The 15,321-nt window shown below is 36.9% G+C and overlaps 1 pseudogene; it reads left to right on the plus strand.

Annotated features, from left to right (window-relative positions):
• Positions 1–13,926, plus strand: part of LOC134203954 (RNA-binding protein fusilli-like) — a 46,172-nt pseudogene extending 32,246 nt beyond the window's left edge.
• The last annotated feature ends 1,395 nt before the right edge of the window (positions 13,927–15,321 follow it).

Raw genomic sequence — 15,321 nt, forward strand, 5'->3', positions numbered from 1 at the left:
CAGCCTAGGACAATGACTCGAGGTTTTTTCATAATTACTAGAAAAGCTGTTCTGCTGCATCAGTTTAGCCTAGACAAGAGGAATTTGAGTCTTTGAACCATCTGCAGGGTAAAGTAATTTTAGTAAACTTCAAAATGACATTGGTATAGAGAACTATATACGATGAACCCCTGAATTACTACAACTATTGCCCTAGCTCGAAAATGGATTAGGCTAAGCTCGGTTTGGTAGATCTAACGTCAAAACATTACAGTGATCTCCAGCTTTACGGGACAAGGGTTAACATTAGTCAGTTTCGTCTTCAATTTTTGGCAAGACAAGTTTTGATCGCAAAGAGCTGATTTTGGACATCTCCCAAAATCAGCAGCAGACGATTAGAAAGATTGAAATACAGGCTGCATGTAACAGGCGAATCATATTCGGCAAATCGGCGGTGTGAATATCATATTTTTTGTTAATATCATGTGGTGCGCATACGAAAGGAAGTTTGAAAATGGACAATGATATGAGATTTACAAAAAAATCCATCGTGTCGAGGACTCAAACCTCAACCTCTCTAGGCGTGATAACCCCTAGCCTCACAATAAAATCTTAAAGGTCATGTTTACGGAAAAGCCATCAGAATGAGTACTAACCTCCAGTTCCGCAAACTTGACCTTTGGATCTCGAGTAGAGGTTATCACGCCTAACAAAGAGAGGAGGTTAGGAGTTCGAGTCCCGTGGATTATTTTTCGAATTTTATCAATTTGTCCATTTTCGAGACATGTGCTATAGCAAGCAGCCCAGATGCTAAAACAAAAAGGCAATTTTTTTAATTATATTCACTACAATCAAAATGTATCTGTCGTGTCAAATGTTCAATAGGCTTGCAATGTTATCCCCCACAGAATGTAGTGGGACAGACCCTACAGGTCATATCCTCTTACTGTTTATGATGTCAGAAGGACAACAGCCAGTGCTCGTGCTGTACTGTCAACAGGTACTGAAATCATCCACTGCGGTCAATTGAGTCATAAGATGGTAACTGATTGGAACTTAAGGACTCTACAGCTATGTTGGACGCCTCTTTCCAAATGGTAATACGCCAATTCGTAGTAATTACTGTGGGAACTACTCACAAAATTAAGCAATACCAGCGCGGTGTCCCAATGCAGGTTTATCAAGAACGGGAAGGGAATTCTACATGTGAGAACTTATTTTTAAGTTAAAATTGATAAAAATATTGAAAAAATTCATCGGAGATCAACTTGCTGTATGAATGATCAAAGCATATGTATAAAAATAAATAGCTTGAAGAGCTGCACAGCTAAAAATTCTGAAAATTACACTATTTATATTATTGATCCCATATTTTACATCCAACTTTTTCTTGTACGCAATATGAATACAAGCTCCATAGTAACGACGACTTGTAATTTTAAAAGTGATGGAAAATGAGTCGAATCGAACGAGCCTTTTTGTTACATCACATATGCTGTAATATTTTTATACTGTGTACGTATATTAAAAACAAAAAATAGCACGAGTGTATGAGTCTTGTAATAAAGTCACTAGATATATAATCTGGCGTAGGTCTGACAGGTCACCAATAGAACTGCCATTTGTGGGATACCTGAACATGACGCTTCAATTGCGCTTGAATCAATGGAAAGTATTGAAAAAATGGTACCAAATAAAATTCAAATAGTTTAGCAAACCTATTGATCCATAATATTTAATTGTTCAGGCTGATGATACGATGCTTCTTCCGTTCAAAACCAGTCACAAAATATGAAATGTCACATGTTGTATTTAAATTATGATTTTGATAAACACCAAAATCCAATTTCTAATCCAACAAAATAAATATTGCTGGAGTTGTAATTCTGAATTTATTGAATCTATGAAAAAGGTCGAAAGACAAAAGGTCGAAAGGACAAAATGTCGAAAGGACAAAACGTCGAAAGGGACAGAAGGTCGAAAAGCACAAAAGGTTGAAAGAGGCAAAAGGTTGAAAGGGAAAAATATCGAAAGGGACAAAAGGTCGAACAGGTCGAAAGGGAAAAGGTCAAAAAGGACAAAAGGTTGAAAGAGACAAAATATCGATTAAGAACAAGTTGATAAAAAGTTTGGTGTATTCAAGGAATTTGTGAAATGCATTTAACTTCACACACTCATCTCATCAATCAAAGTTGAAGAATGAGCATTTTTCAAGAAGGAGTAATCAGGTTTGAATCCTAAAGAGAAAGAGAGGTCTCTCACTTATCATCTCTGTATACATATAGATATGTAGCATACGAGAAACTTTTTCGCCAGCTGTCATGATAGAGAACTGATTCGGGATGTATACCCATGATAAATTTCTTTAGAAAGCTCCAAATGGGAACTGGCTCTGATTATGCATTTCATCTTGTTCTACACAGCTCTGCAGTAACAAACGAAAGGAGCAAAACAAAGCGAGAATCACCATTTTTCTGGGGCTGCCTATCCGATGCTACGCTGTATCAAGTTGTTAAATTTGTTATCATGGCTTGTTATGATTCGGAACAGTTTTTTTCCATTCTTTTATCGTCGTTCGTTATCTATTGAGAGCGATTTCTGCAAACCCTGGGAGTAATTACTATGGAACAATATTATGAATATCTAGATAGTTCTGTTAGTGATAAAACAAAATTGTTGACTTAGGAAATGAATAAAACTTGTATTGCGCGAAACAGTGTCTCTATTACAGGGTGTCTACTATCTGGAAAACCTGGAAAACCAATTATCAGGAATTTCTCCTCACCTGCAGTGTTGGTAAAATCACTCATAAATCTCAATCAACGAGCGCTCCAGAGCGAACGAAATCGTCTGCGATTTTAAAGGAATGCATCACGCTTGAATTTTTCATGCTAAAACGCATCATTTCACTCATTTGCCAAAAAATCATTTTGGTTTAAAAACGCATTTGAAATCAATTTGGGGCAATATTGCTTATACATAGAAGAGTGTCTATTTTTAGACAAACGTCAATTCATTGTTTTTAACGAAGGAGAACAAAAGAAACCTACGATGATTCAAATGGATGATTCAATTCATCCATGAGTTTTAGGTGCTGAGTTGGTGCATATCAACTCGCTTGATTTGAATCATCCATGAGTTTTGAGATTTTGAGTTTTACCAACACTGCTCACCTGGAAAAACCTGGAATCACAGGGAATTCGACATAATCAGGGAAATTTCATACCGGTGATCATGAATAAAATTCTCTCAAAGATGGAAAAAATCCTACAAATATTTGAATTAATATACCAATCAAAGCTATTAAAAATGAGTTAACATTAATGGATCGAGTTCGCAAAAAACGTTTTGTCATCTTCAAAAGAATTTCTTGAGAATTTCCGAAGCTATTCTTGGTGAAATCAGGAATTTATTCGGGAGATCAATTAGGATTGCTTTGATCTTTGAGTATTTCCTCAAAAATTTTAGGAATATATTAAAAATACTAAATTAGTTAGGTTTTCAAAGCAATTACTGGAGGAACATCCGAAGGAATTTTGGGATCAGTTTCCAGAATATCCGAGTGATATTGAAATCACCTGAAGGAATTTAAAAAAGTAAGTGATTTGTGAAAATTTTTCAAAGGAATTCTTGTAGAATAGCCGAAGGAATGAATGGATTTTCTAAAGGAGTTCTAAAGGATTCTCGACGAATTTCAAAAGAATTCTTAAAAGCAAAATCCGGAAAACTCTTCCAGGTGTTTTCTAAAGTTTTCCTCGAGATACATCTGCACGAGCTCCCAAAAATCCAAAAATAAAAAATAATCAAAAGAATACCGAAGCATTTTCCGAAGGTTTTACAGAAGCCATAAGTAATAGAACGCTATGGCGCTGTAACCATTAAAATTATTCTGCCAAAATATGTTTCAATAATTTTAATAACCTACTAGATTACGATTAGATTATTTATCGTAAAAAATATCGTGTTAAAGTGAGGAGAATTGAATGTATGGGAACGGCATCAGGTTGTTGTTTATCATGATATTTATGATCATAAATGGCGTTATCTGAATAGGCTATAAATTGACCGCTTGTACTTATAGCATCTATACCTGGCTAGGTCTAAAGAAACTAGATATTGTCACGAACAAGAGCAACAATAGTAATTCCTCATATCCGTGTCAGGTATAAGGACGTTAGGCATGACTACGTTAGGCATAAAGGATGTTAAGCATAAAATGCCAAAAATAGCCCACGACACAAAAAGGTAGTATTACGCCCAGGGAATCAATATTCGTGCAACGCCTAACAACATACCTTTGGCAACAAAGAGTGTGCTGACAAACGCACCTTCAACAAGTCTGAACTCGAACACAATGACAAGAATCATTTCCTTGCATGCTTGATATTTCCGAGAATACGTTGCTATTTCCGTAATCTCACAATCACAGTTATATTCTCGAATATTTCCACAAAAGCAGAAATTATAATATCATAAAACCTAAATTTGTTGCAGAGATAATGCAAAATAACGCGATGAAAAGAGCAACAAAATTGTCTTCTTTTTGCTTCTGACAAAAAATTTGGATCTTTGTCATTATTACCTATCTCCGACAAAAACAAAGCTTGGTCGTTTTCTGTTTTGTCGTTGTTCCGCAAGCACCCAAGAAAAATTGATTCCTGATTACGCCTAATGTCCTTATGCCTAACGTCATGGACCCAACAATCTCATATTTTCGCATCAACACATTTCAAGTAGTTTTTGAGAAGTTCAAGGATTTTCTAAGAAAATTCAAACATATTTCCGGAATAATTCCTTAAAGTTTCTTTGTTCCTAAAGTTTCTTTTTAAAAAAATAGCTGAAATAAGATTCTAGAAATTTCGAAAGAATTTTAACAAATTTTCAATGAATGAATTAAAAAATCGTAAAGGAATCGCTAAATGCATCTCTGAAGCTATTTCTGGAACCATTCCTTGAGATGTTTAAAGTTTTGCAAAGAAATTTTCAAATGAAATCCTGAGGAAGTTCTAGAAAATTCTGAAGCAAGTTCCCTCTTGAAGGAATTTTGTAATACTGGAGGATTTTCGGAATCTATGGAGAAATTTTCAAAGGAATCCGAGGAATTTCCTGCGATTCCAGAAAGAATTTTGATTGAATTGTTGGAGTAATTTCTGGGTGAACTTGTGAAGGAAATTCCTGGAAGAATTTCTAAGTAATTAACAACATTATTAATGGGAGAAACAATTGTTTTTCGCAATACTTGTTTGAATCGATTATTTTGCTGCAAAAATCATATATATGGCAAGTTTGTTTTGGAAATTAACGTAAAACACCTGGAAAAATTAGGAATTTTGTTTTGCAGATGAGTAGACACTTATTATATAGTTAAAAAATCTTTTTATTTTCAACTATTTTTAACAAATTAATAAAATTTATTCAATGAGTGTTAAATAATAGATGGATATCAGCTTCCCAAATGTTCACTTCGATCTGTCAAAATAGTGCACGCTGCAGCCACGCAGGCACGCGCATTGAAAATTCACCGGGTGTAATACACGCCAGTGTGTATGATGATGATGTGGGCCATTTTGACAGATTGAATTGACATTTAGAAAACTCAAAAATCGTCTATTAGTGTACTTACTAAATAAATGTTATTTAATTGTTAAACGTTGTGAAAATAAAAGAGCAGAGTTTTTAACATATAGAGCAACTCTGGTGCGAGACCCTTTATTACGTTTCAGTTTTTGTCTATTTTGACCTGTACTCCCTTTCGACCTTTTGTCCTCTCGACGTTTTGTCTTTTCGACCTTTGTCCTTTTCGACCATTTGTCCTTCGACGTTTTGTTTTTCGACCTTTGTCCTTTCGACCTTGTCTTTCGACGTTTTGTCCTCAACCTGAATTTATTAGTTGGTCATTAAGTTTACGTCTCAGTTACCTAATCAACCCTGCTATCATACAGGATGTTTTGGTAAGGAATAAAACAGGATTTTGTAAACCAAAGAATGCCGCCGAATTAAACTTAATAAACATATAACACTATGACAATAATAGAATACAACCCCCGTAGTTAAATATAACAAAAATTTTAGGGACATTGAAATGCTGTTTTAATTTATAATATTTATTAATAAATGAAACATAAATGAAGATGCAAAAATGTCTTTTCTTTGAATTTGTTTAAATTCTAATTATCTAAATGTCGATTTCACAATGCTAACAATTGTACACACTTTGAAGAAATTATGAGTTTTCAAACTGGAAGTCCCTCAGGATGTTGAGTTTCGCCAAAAACTATTGATCTGTATCGAAGAAATCAAAAGATTCGATGCCAATTTGTTCATAAACAGTTTTTTGTTGTTTTCTCGAAATGTAAAAAATGGATATGCGCAGTTTCTCGAACAAATTATTCATTTAAGGAAGATACATTTTGCCTTACATATAATTTTCAGTCATTTCATCTTCTGAGTTGTACAAAAGACCATAGCCTTTTAGGTTATTTACTATGAGCTCGGCGAGCTTTATCCTATCTTGTATCTTGATGACAAAGTTCACACATCTAATTATCATTGACAATAATGTAGGGAAAAGTGGGGCAAGATCGCCATGCGGGGCAAGACAGCCAACGTTGATTATGACTTAAGTGAGCATTACAAGGTATGGTTTAAAATAATGTAAAAGAGCTATACAGCTGAAAAATGATTTCCGAGGGGTGACCATATCGCCCCATATGATAAACATAGGCATCATAAAAACACATTTTTCAAAACCAGTTTATAGATACTTAAATGTCATTAATCAGTCTTTATCGATACTTATGTCAAAGATAGGCCATCAAAAAGGTGTGGCATGGGAAAAAACAGCAGAATTCGTAGGAGTATCACTATTTTACAAGGATTACCGCTTAAGGTGGCCATCTTGCCCCACTTTCCCCTATATGTTGTTTTGAAATACCATAAAACAATGCGTAAAAGAAAAGAGGAAAATACTTGAAAGGGAATCGCAATGAAAGAAACAAACAGTCATATAAAGAAGAAGAGGAAAAAAAAGAGTTGCTAGGAAAAAATGGCAAACTAGTTTAAATTAAATGTCACTCTTATAAAATATACAAAAAAGTTAAAAGGGTAAGCTAGATCTGGATATCGCGAAATAATATATACCTCGAAAGGAAATATCACCAAATTGTATATACCGCGAAACAGATTACTGCAAAATTGTACAGACCGCAAATTGGTAAATTGGTAATTTACAAATTTACCACGAAATATTTTACCGCGAAATGTCGGACAATGATGTTATCGATCATTTATGTAGTAATTTGTGTTCGATCATTTAGTAGTTTGTCAATAACTCATTCCAGAAGCTGAATTTTGAAATGTGTTGTATGGTGGACTTCTAGTGCGAAGGTTTTTCTGCAACTCTGCCTAATGGTTTGTTGTTAGAATTCAACTAATAACGGAGTTATAGCGCTAGTTGCAGTAGCTTAAACTAAATGATTGGAGTTTTGTTATCATTTAGTTTAAGTTACTGTAACTATAGTTATAACTCCGTTACTAGTAGGATTCAAACAACGAACTATTTGGCAGACCTGTAAACCTTCGCACTAGGAGTCCACCATACAACAAATTTTGAAATTCAGCTTCTGGAATGAGTTATTGACAAACTACTAAATGATCGAACGCAAATTACTAAATGATCGATAACATCCTTGATGTCGGACAACCTTGTCGGAGATAATAATGACAAAGATCCGAAATTTTTTGTCAGCAAGAAAAAAGAAAACAATTTTGTTGCTACCCGAGCAGAAGAAATTGGCTAAATAATACTTAATTCTGTTATTGATACTGTTATTGACTAGCCTTGCATAAGAGGTAAAATACCAAAAGAATAATACCAAAAATTAATATGCACAATACTTGAGCCATAACATACTCTGTTATTGAATTATATTTCAATACCAAATGCATAACCCATTATTATTCGTTTGATATTGAAATACCTATAAGCATGGTATGCCTTGAGTATTCTGCAGTTTTTGTTATTATTTCTTGGTATTTTACCTCTTATGCAAGGCTAAATCAGACCAATTTCTGTTATCGAGGTTGTCGCTCCTGCTCGGGTATCTTTCCATCCCGTTATTTTGCATTATCTTTACAGCATATTTCGGTTTTATGCTATCGTAGTTTCTGTTTGTATGGACATATTTGAGAATCCAACTCTGATTACAAAAATAGCATCGTATTCTCGGAAATAACAGAACATGCAAGGCGAATGATTCTTGTCATACTGTGTTTTGTTTCTGATAAAGGCTTGTTGCGAGCAGAAATACTAGAATAAGAGATCGGCGAAGACGCCATCTTGTTTCCAATCGAACCGTCAAAAGCGGTTCCATTTCGACTTGTTTACTTTTTGCATCCATAATGGAACGTACACACGGTCAAGCAGTTTGACCAACATTGACTCCACCTCTCGTTTATTCAAACATCCATCAAGTTTTACCAACACCGGCACGAACAATCAATTTATTCGACTAACAATATCACACACGAACGACCGAAGCGCCAACTTGAGCACCAACCATCAAAAAATATATGGGGGTTTGTGCAACTTCACTACAAATGCTCAAACATGTTCGGCGAACCTTGACTCCACCCCCGACAACTCAAACCAAAATCAAACCGTTTTAATTTTTTCCAACCGAAACGCCAACTGTCAAATGGTTGTTCGAACAACTTCACATACGTTCAAACAAAGCAGCAACCGAAGCGTTTTCTTGGGGGCGGAGTCAATGTTCGTCAAACTGCTTGACTGGTGTGTACGTTGCTTAAGAAGCAAGCAAAAAGTTCAAGTGCTGCCAGTATCATTTTCACGATTTCATGCGTTTTCATACGTTGCCATTTCGACAGTTTTTCACTCCGCCGGTCTCTGGTTAGGGTTGCTAGTTGCGAGGTGCGTTTGTCAGTAACCAACCCAGTTAACGATAAAGGGTATATTGTTAGGCGTTGCTCGAATATTGATTCCCTGATTGTAAGTTATCTTGGTTTGTTCAATTCGTTCAAATTCTCCAAAATTTTTAGGCATTATGTCTAATAGAGATAAAACGAACCTTACAATCTGTACTTTCAAATAAAAGAAAATGTCAGTAAGGCTTTAAATGAAACATAAAATAAAAGATACAATATACGACCTTTTTCAAAACAATTTTCAAAATGTTCATTATCCTTGGATACCTTGATTGCAATATCAAACAGCGAAATAATCCAAAAATAATTATATTTGGAAATCAACCTTCATCTGCACATATCCCGAGCAGAGGGAAAATCAAATTTAGTTGTTCTCAAATAAATTTCTGCATAACAGAAACAGTTCATGCTTTAATTGATACAAGCGCTAAAACACAAAAATAATATCTAAAATTTGTATGTGGAATAGCAAATAAATATTTTGTTATAATATTGAAAAATCAAATGAAGATGAAACCTTTGAATCACATAGGGGCGTGGTTAAATATTTCAATTATCTATTCCATTCCATCACCTGACCAATTTGAGCGGACTATTATTAGAACTGAATTTTAAGAATAACAAAAACTTTAACTCAGACGGGATTCGTACACCGATTCGCTGAGTGAGAGTCCGAGAGAAAATGTCCAATTTTTGCGTTACGTTATTAATGAAACTTCCCTAATAAAATTAAGATATGTAAAAAAAAATCAATACCTCTGAAAAACCCAATTGTTGAAATGTGGGTTACAAATGAGCAGGACCTGTCGAACATGGAACTTGACGATACTTTTCTTATAGGACTCTTAAACTAGTTAAACTAGTGATTGTTTGTTGTGAAGCTTCTGCCGTTTCCACATGTCCGAGCAACTGCACTCATCGAGGTTTCCCTGCATTGCCGCCCTGAACGTGTCAGGGGTTGGTATGGCCACTTTGGCATATACTGCCAAAGCATGATCTTTTACTTTTTAATGGCCTTGTTGGGGGCTGGGCGTGTTTCGTTCAATCATTTAATCAATCGTCTCAAAGATACGATGAATCTGATTTGAAAGATGCGAATTATTAAACTAAATAAACCAGAAATGTATATAACGGAATGTTAATGATTAGTTTCGAATGGCGATGAAAACAATAAAAGGTGTAAATGACCGAATTTTCGTTAAATCCTACGTTTATTAGTGCTTCTACAAAATGGCTGAGTAGACGTGGCCAATGAAAAGATGAATGTTAGCATGTTCGTGGTCATGATCAGTTGTTTATTAGGCTTGGCAGCAAAATTACATATTGAAGAAATCCTTCACTTTAGGATCTTGAATAGTTTCCGTCGCATTTGAGGGAATCTGGTTTGGTTGTTTGATCACCCCGTAACATTTATTTTCGGTTGTTCTTCAGTTTTTTATTTCATTAGTCTGTTTTGCCTGACAATGCCGCATGATCTTGTTCAGTACTTTTCTATCTGATGGGTGGAAACAAGCTTCCGTCCGATGGTCTCTCCTTCCTCCAGCAGGACGTGGATTTTGTAAATGCCGGATTGGCTATATCCTCTTTTGGCTAGTGGCTGTAGAATAGGGTGGTTCAAAAAATCGATTTTGCTCCACAGTGCTCATCTGATTCTTTACCATGTTCTAAGTGTCCTCTGAAAATTTGAGCTTATTTGGATTGAAACTGATTTAGCACAAGCCGTTTCAAGTTCACATGCAAATTAGTATGGGGAAAATTATTTTTTCATTATACTGTTAATGACGTTTCCCTTTTAGGCGCATGTTAAAAGAAAACCTACATAGCTAAAAGGGATACTCAACAGCTTTCACCCAACGAAAACCGCATGTTGATTAATCGTCCCAATAATTAGTAATCGATTTTAAGACAGGTTGCGAATCTTTAGTCATGATCGTTAATATCTTTTGAGGGCATCACTGAAATGTGCAGTGCAACATAGTAGCCTGAATTTGTGTGTGCACGCACGCGCCACGAGCAGCAATGTTACCTGTTGATGAATTATGCAATTAGCTCCAGAAAACCACAGTATAGATTAAATTCGATTACTAATTATTGGAACGGTTAATTGAGATGCGGTTTTCACTCAGTGAAAGCTGTTGAGTATTCCTTTTAGCTATGTAGGTTTTCTTTAACATGCGCTTGATGGGAAGCGTCATTAACAGTATAATGAAAAATAAATTTCCATACTAATTTGCATGCAAACATGAAACGGCTTGTGCTTAATCAGTTTTAATCTAAATGAGCTAAAATTTTCAGAGCACATCCAGAACATGGTAATGAATCAGATGAGCACTGTGGAGAAAAATCGATTTTTTGAACCACCCTACTGTAGAACCTCTGATCTTCACGACGACATATGTGAATCGCTGGTTCCTCACCACCCTACCCGTCTTTTCACTCAATTTTTTTTAATCCTTTGTTATAGAATCTTTCAGCCGAAGCTGGCTCGTCTCTACAAAATTGTTAAAAAAATTATTTTGAGCTTTTTAGTGGAATGTCTTCATTCGTCATAAGACGAGTTTGTAAAATCCCATTTAATTCCACCACTTAATTGTACCTTGACAGATGCGTATTTCGACCTCAACAGTAAGCTCGTCTTCAGTGTCTCGTACTTGACGACTTGAGTCGAGTCAAGTACGAGACACTGAAGACGACCTTACTGTTGAGGTCGAAATACGTATCTTTCAAGGTACTATTAAGTGGTGGAATTAAATGGGATTGTACAAACTCGTCTTATGACAAGGGTCTACAAAATTATTTCACTACCCTTCTTTGCGAACTTATCAAGTAGATAAGTTGGAAAAATATATATTTTATATAATAATTTCATATAACAATGCTCCAGTATTGCGTGTTTTATTCAAGTTAAGAAAATGTACATAACGCGATTAACTTTTATTAAATTGGTTTCATTTTGGGCTAAATCTCATGGCTGTTTTCATACCTGTATCATTGGTGTTCAAGAATAAAACCTTCAAGAATATCGAATAAGTATTGCACGGGTTCATTAGCTTTTGGTATTGAAGGAAAAGAGAATTGAATTTGCAGCAAATAACTGAATATTCCCCAATTTATCCCCATCCCGATAAACTTCCTTCTCATCATTGAATATTATGATTTCTTCTTATGTTCTACTACAATAAGCCATATTCGGAAATCTTGCCATAATCACTCTACTAATGGTCTCAATATCTTCCCCTAATTCTAACCACTCGTTACTCAACAACCAACACAGGCGGTACCATCGTAGGAGCTCCGTTCGGTGGCTTTAGCCCATTCGGACCACCACCGGCAGCGGTCCTATCTCCCAGGGCTCACCCGCATCCGGCATTCTACCCCCAACCGATTCTCTACTGGGGCTACCCCAGCCCCCCGGTTTCGCCGACCACGTACTACGGAGCCCCGTCGGCTGCGGCCGCTCCGCCTCACCATCATCTACCACCGAACATGCCTCCGCATCATCACCATCAACCGGCGTTGGTGAGTCATCCTACTCGGTTTAAATCTCTGGTTTTATCATGGTTATATAGCAATATTATATAGAGCAAGCATCGTCTTTTAAACCTAATTCTGTCGCTAAGTAGTCCAACTTTATATTGCTTATTAAAATAACGGTTTTGGGCGATGTTCTTCCATAACGTTCCGTCAAAATTACGAACTCTAATAACCCTTAATACACTTCGGTACATGATTCTCGATTCTTCTCTTTTCTCTTTTCCATGCTTCTCTCTGTTTCCCCAACAGGTCCCAATTGACAGTTATTTCTAACCTCTTTACACCCACACTCACAGCTCCCGGTGTCATCGGATCACCACCTACAGCCGCCGACGAACCCGGTCAGCTCCGTGGCTGGTTCCCCATCCGGCCGAGAATCACAGCAATCGTCTACCCCGCAACCCCAGTCCCCCTTGTCACCCATTCCACCGCCCTTTCCTTCGGCCCGCCCTCCGCAACAGCAGCAGCAAGGTGGCACCACTCCGACGCCGCCCCTTCTAACCGTCATACCGGCGTCCACTCTGACGATTCCGATTCCCAGCACTCACCTGCCAGCCTACAGCACGACGTCCTTGTCGCCGACATCGCACCAGCATCACCTTCCCCACCACCAGCAGCAGCATCATCACCCGCAACATCATCAGGGCCATCATGGGCATCCGCATCAGGGGAGTCTGCTTGCACCGCCCACCTACGAGCACCACATCCACGATAAGCTGGTCACCTCCCCGGGCAGCATCCTGACCGCGGCCGGGCCCTCGCTCATCCCCAATCAGTACGTCGAGTTGTTCATCGTTTAGTCTGAGTGTGCATGACGACCATATCTGCCGACAGTAGTTGCCAATATCGGGCAAACCTGAAGATGCGTTGTTGAAGCAAGTTTCGAGTGAATGTTTGTCTTAGTGTATGTGTGTGTGTGTGCGCGAGTCATTCGTTTTGTTCTGCGTGTTAAGAGTTTATTTATAGATTTACCAAAAGCAATCAGAATGTCTACGTCTCACGGCAATCCGGCAACGAGTTGATGTAGGAACAATCGCATTCCAACAACCTAATCCAAGACATACATATCAAAGCTAGAAGTTAAGACGACGAGAGAGAGAGAGAAAGAAAGAAGCGGACGCGCATCGTAAATGTAGTCAAGTTTAATCCCACTTTACGAACGTTAAGTACAATAGATGAAGTATAAATTTTTGAGAGTACGTTGTAGTTTCGCAATTTGATTCGAAGCAGTTTATCTAAGTTTAGAAGAGCTGTATGGCGTAGATAGATATTTGTAAGTTTTGCTAAAAGCAATTCATTATTATATTTGCTCAAAGTTTTCACCTAACTGATTACCACCATATTGTGCGTACTAAAATATGTTGTGCTCTATTTATAGTTTAGGCATTAATTGTTAAGTTTACTCTATTCATTGTTTTTTGTTCATTGCTTATATAATATTTTTGTTTTATTTTTTATGGAACAACAAAAGATTTACGTCTTCCAGATATTATAGATCACATAATGAGTCATGAGTTTCGTGAGCAGTGTTTTCTTCAACGATTGATACGCGACCCACTCACACACAAAGTGTTTGAATAACTTCAATTTTGATTTTAGACTGTTTTACAATAGCCATATTTTGTTGAACCTCCATTTGACTGTATTAAGAATAGGGAGGTCTTACCTTATTTTAATTGAATTACCAATGGAGTTAAATTCAACTTCAATTCAGTGGCCGAACCAGCCCCACTTCTACTCCCGAATTCCAGTTGCTATTGGCTTCAGATGGAACCAACGATATAGCACAGTGTTTGATATCCAATTGTGAGACCACCAGGCTTGAATTGTGACTGCATGTATCTGTTGATGAACATCTGTTTTGTTGTAGTCGTTAGGTATTTTTCGATGATGTGTTTGTTTTATAGACTTTACGTTGAAACTAAAAATTGGGATTTTTGTGCGTTGATAAATCTGTCTGTTTTTTTTTTCAAAATGTTTCTTGAACTCGGAAAGGCAGCCTTTGTCTTCTTGATATATGCACCTATGTTGCTCTTGGGACTGCCTTCTGACGCATCTTCCAGCTTCCAACTTTCTCCACTGATTACTGTGAAGCTGGAAGGGGTCGCTGTCGATTTTATTTTACGTTGATGATTGAACCTGCCTATGAGAAGTATTCGGCAAGGTAGTTGAGCATATTCGCATATCATAGCGCCGATGGACTACGAATGCAATATTATCAGATTATTAGAAGTCGTTAAGGTGCTCCACCTACCAAAATCTCGTTGATTTCGATAAGGATCAGTAGCAGTGGTTGCAGGTATTTCCCGGATCCCGGGCAGAAGCCATGAACAGAATAACAAAACATGATATGATATAAGAGCTAAAAGAACAGACAACAATATCACAAATTTGCACCGAAATATTATTTTAATATCAAAATATGCTATGGATAAGAACAAACTAATGGCAAATATTGATCACTTCTTACAAATAGCATAACTTGATCTCCTTGTGATATTTTAGTGCAAAATATTGATATTATCGTCTGATCTTTTATCTCTTATATCAATCATGTCAATATCTCATTATGCTATCTTATCAACATTTGATATTAATGAGCTAGGATCTAGCTTCTAGCATATAAACGTATGGATAAACTTCTGTCCATACTTACTAACTTAGGTATCGCCTAAATCTGATGCCAAGTTAGATTTTAATCATTCATGGAGGCTACGCTGCGATATCTAGCTTGGTTTCTGCCCAACGCTTGTTGATAGATTTCGTTACGTCTTTACGTAAAAGGAGTTTCCGACTCACTCACGCTTCCGATCCTATTATTCAGTGGCTATCGGCCCACACTGACGGAGCTGAGCTAAGGCACGG

The sequence above is a fragment of the Armigeres subalbatus genome, unplaced genomic scaffold (genome assembly GCF_024139115.2).
Source record: "Armigeres subalbatus isolate Guangzhou_Male unplaced genomic scaffold, GZ_Asu_2 Contig299, whole genome shotgun sequence".
In the NCBI taxonomy this organism is placed as follows: domain Eukaryota; kingdom Metazoa; phylum Arthropoda; class Insecta; order Diptera; family Culicidae; genus Armigeres; species Armigeres subalbatus.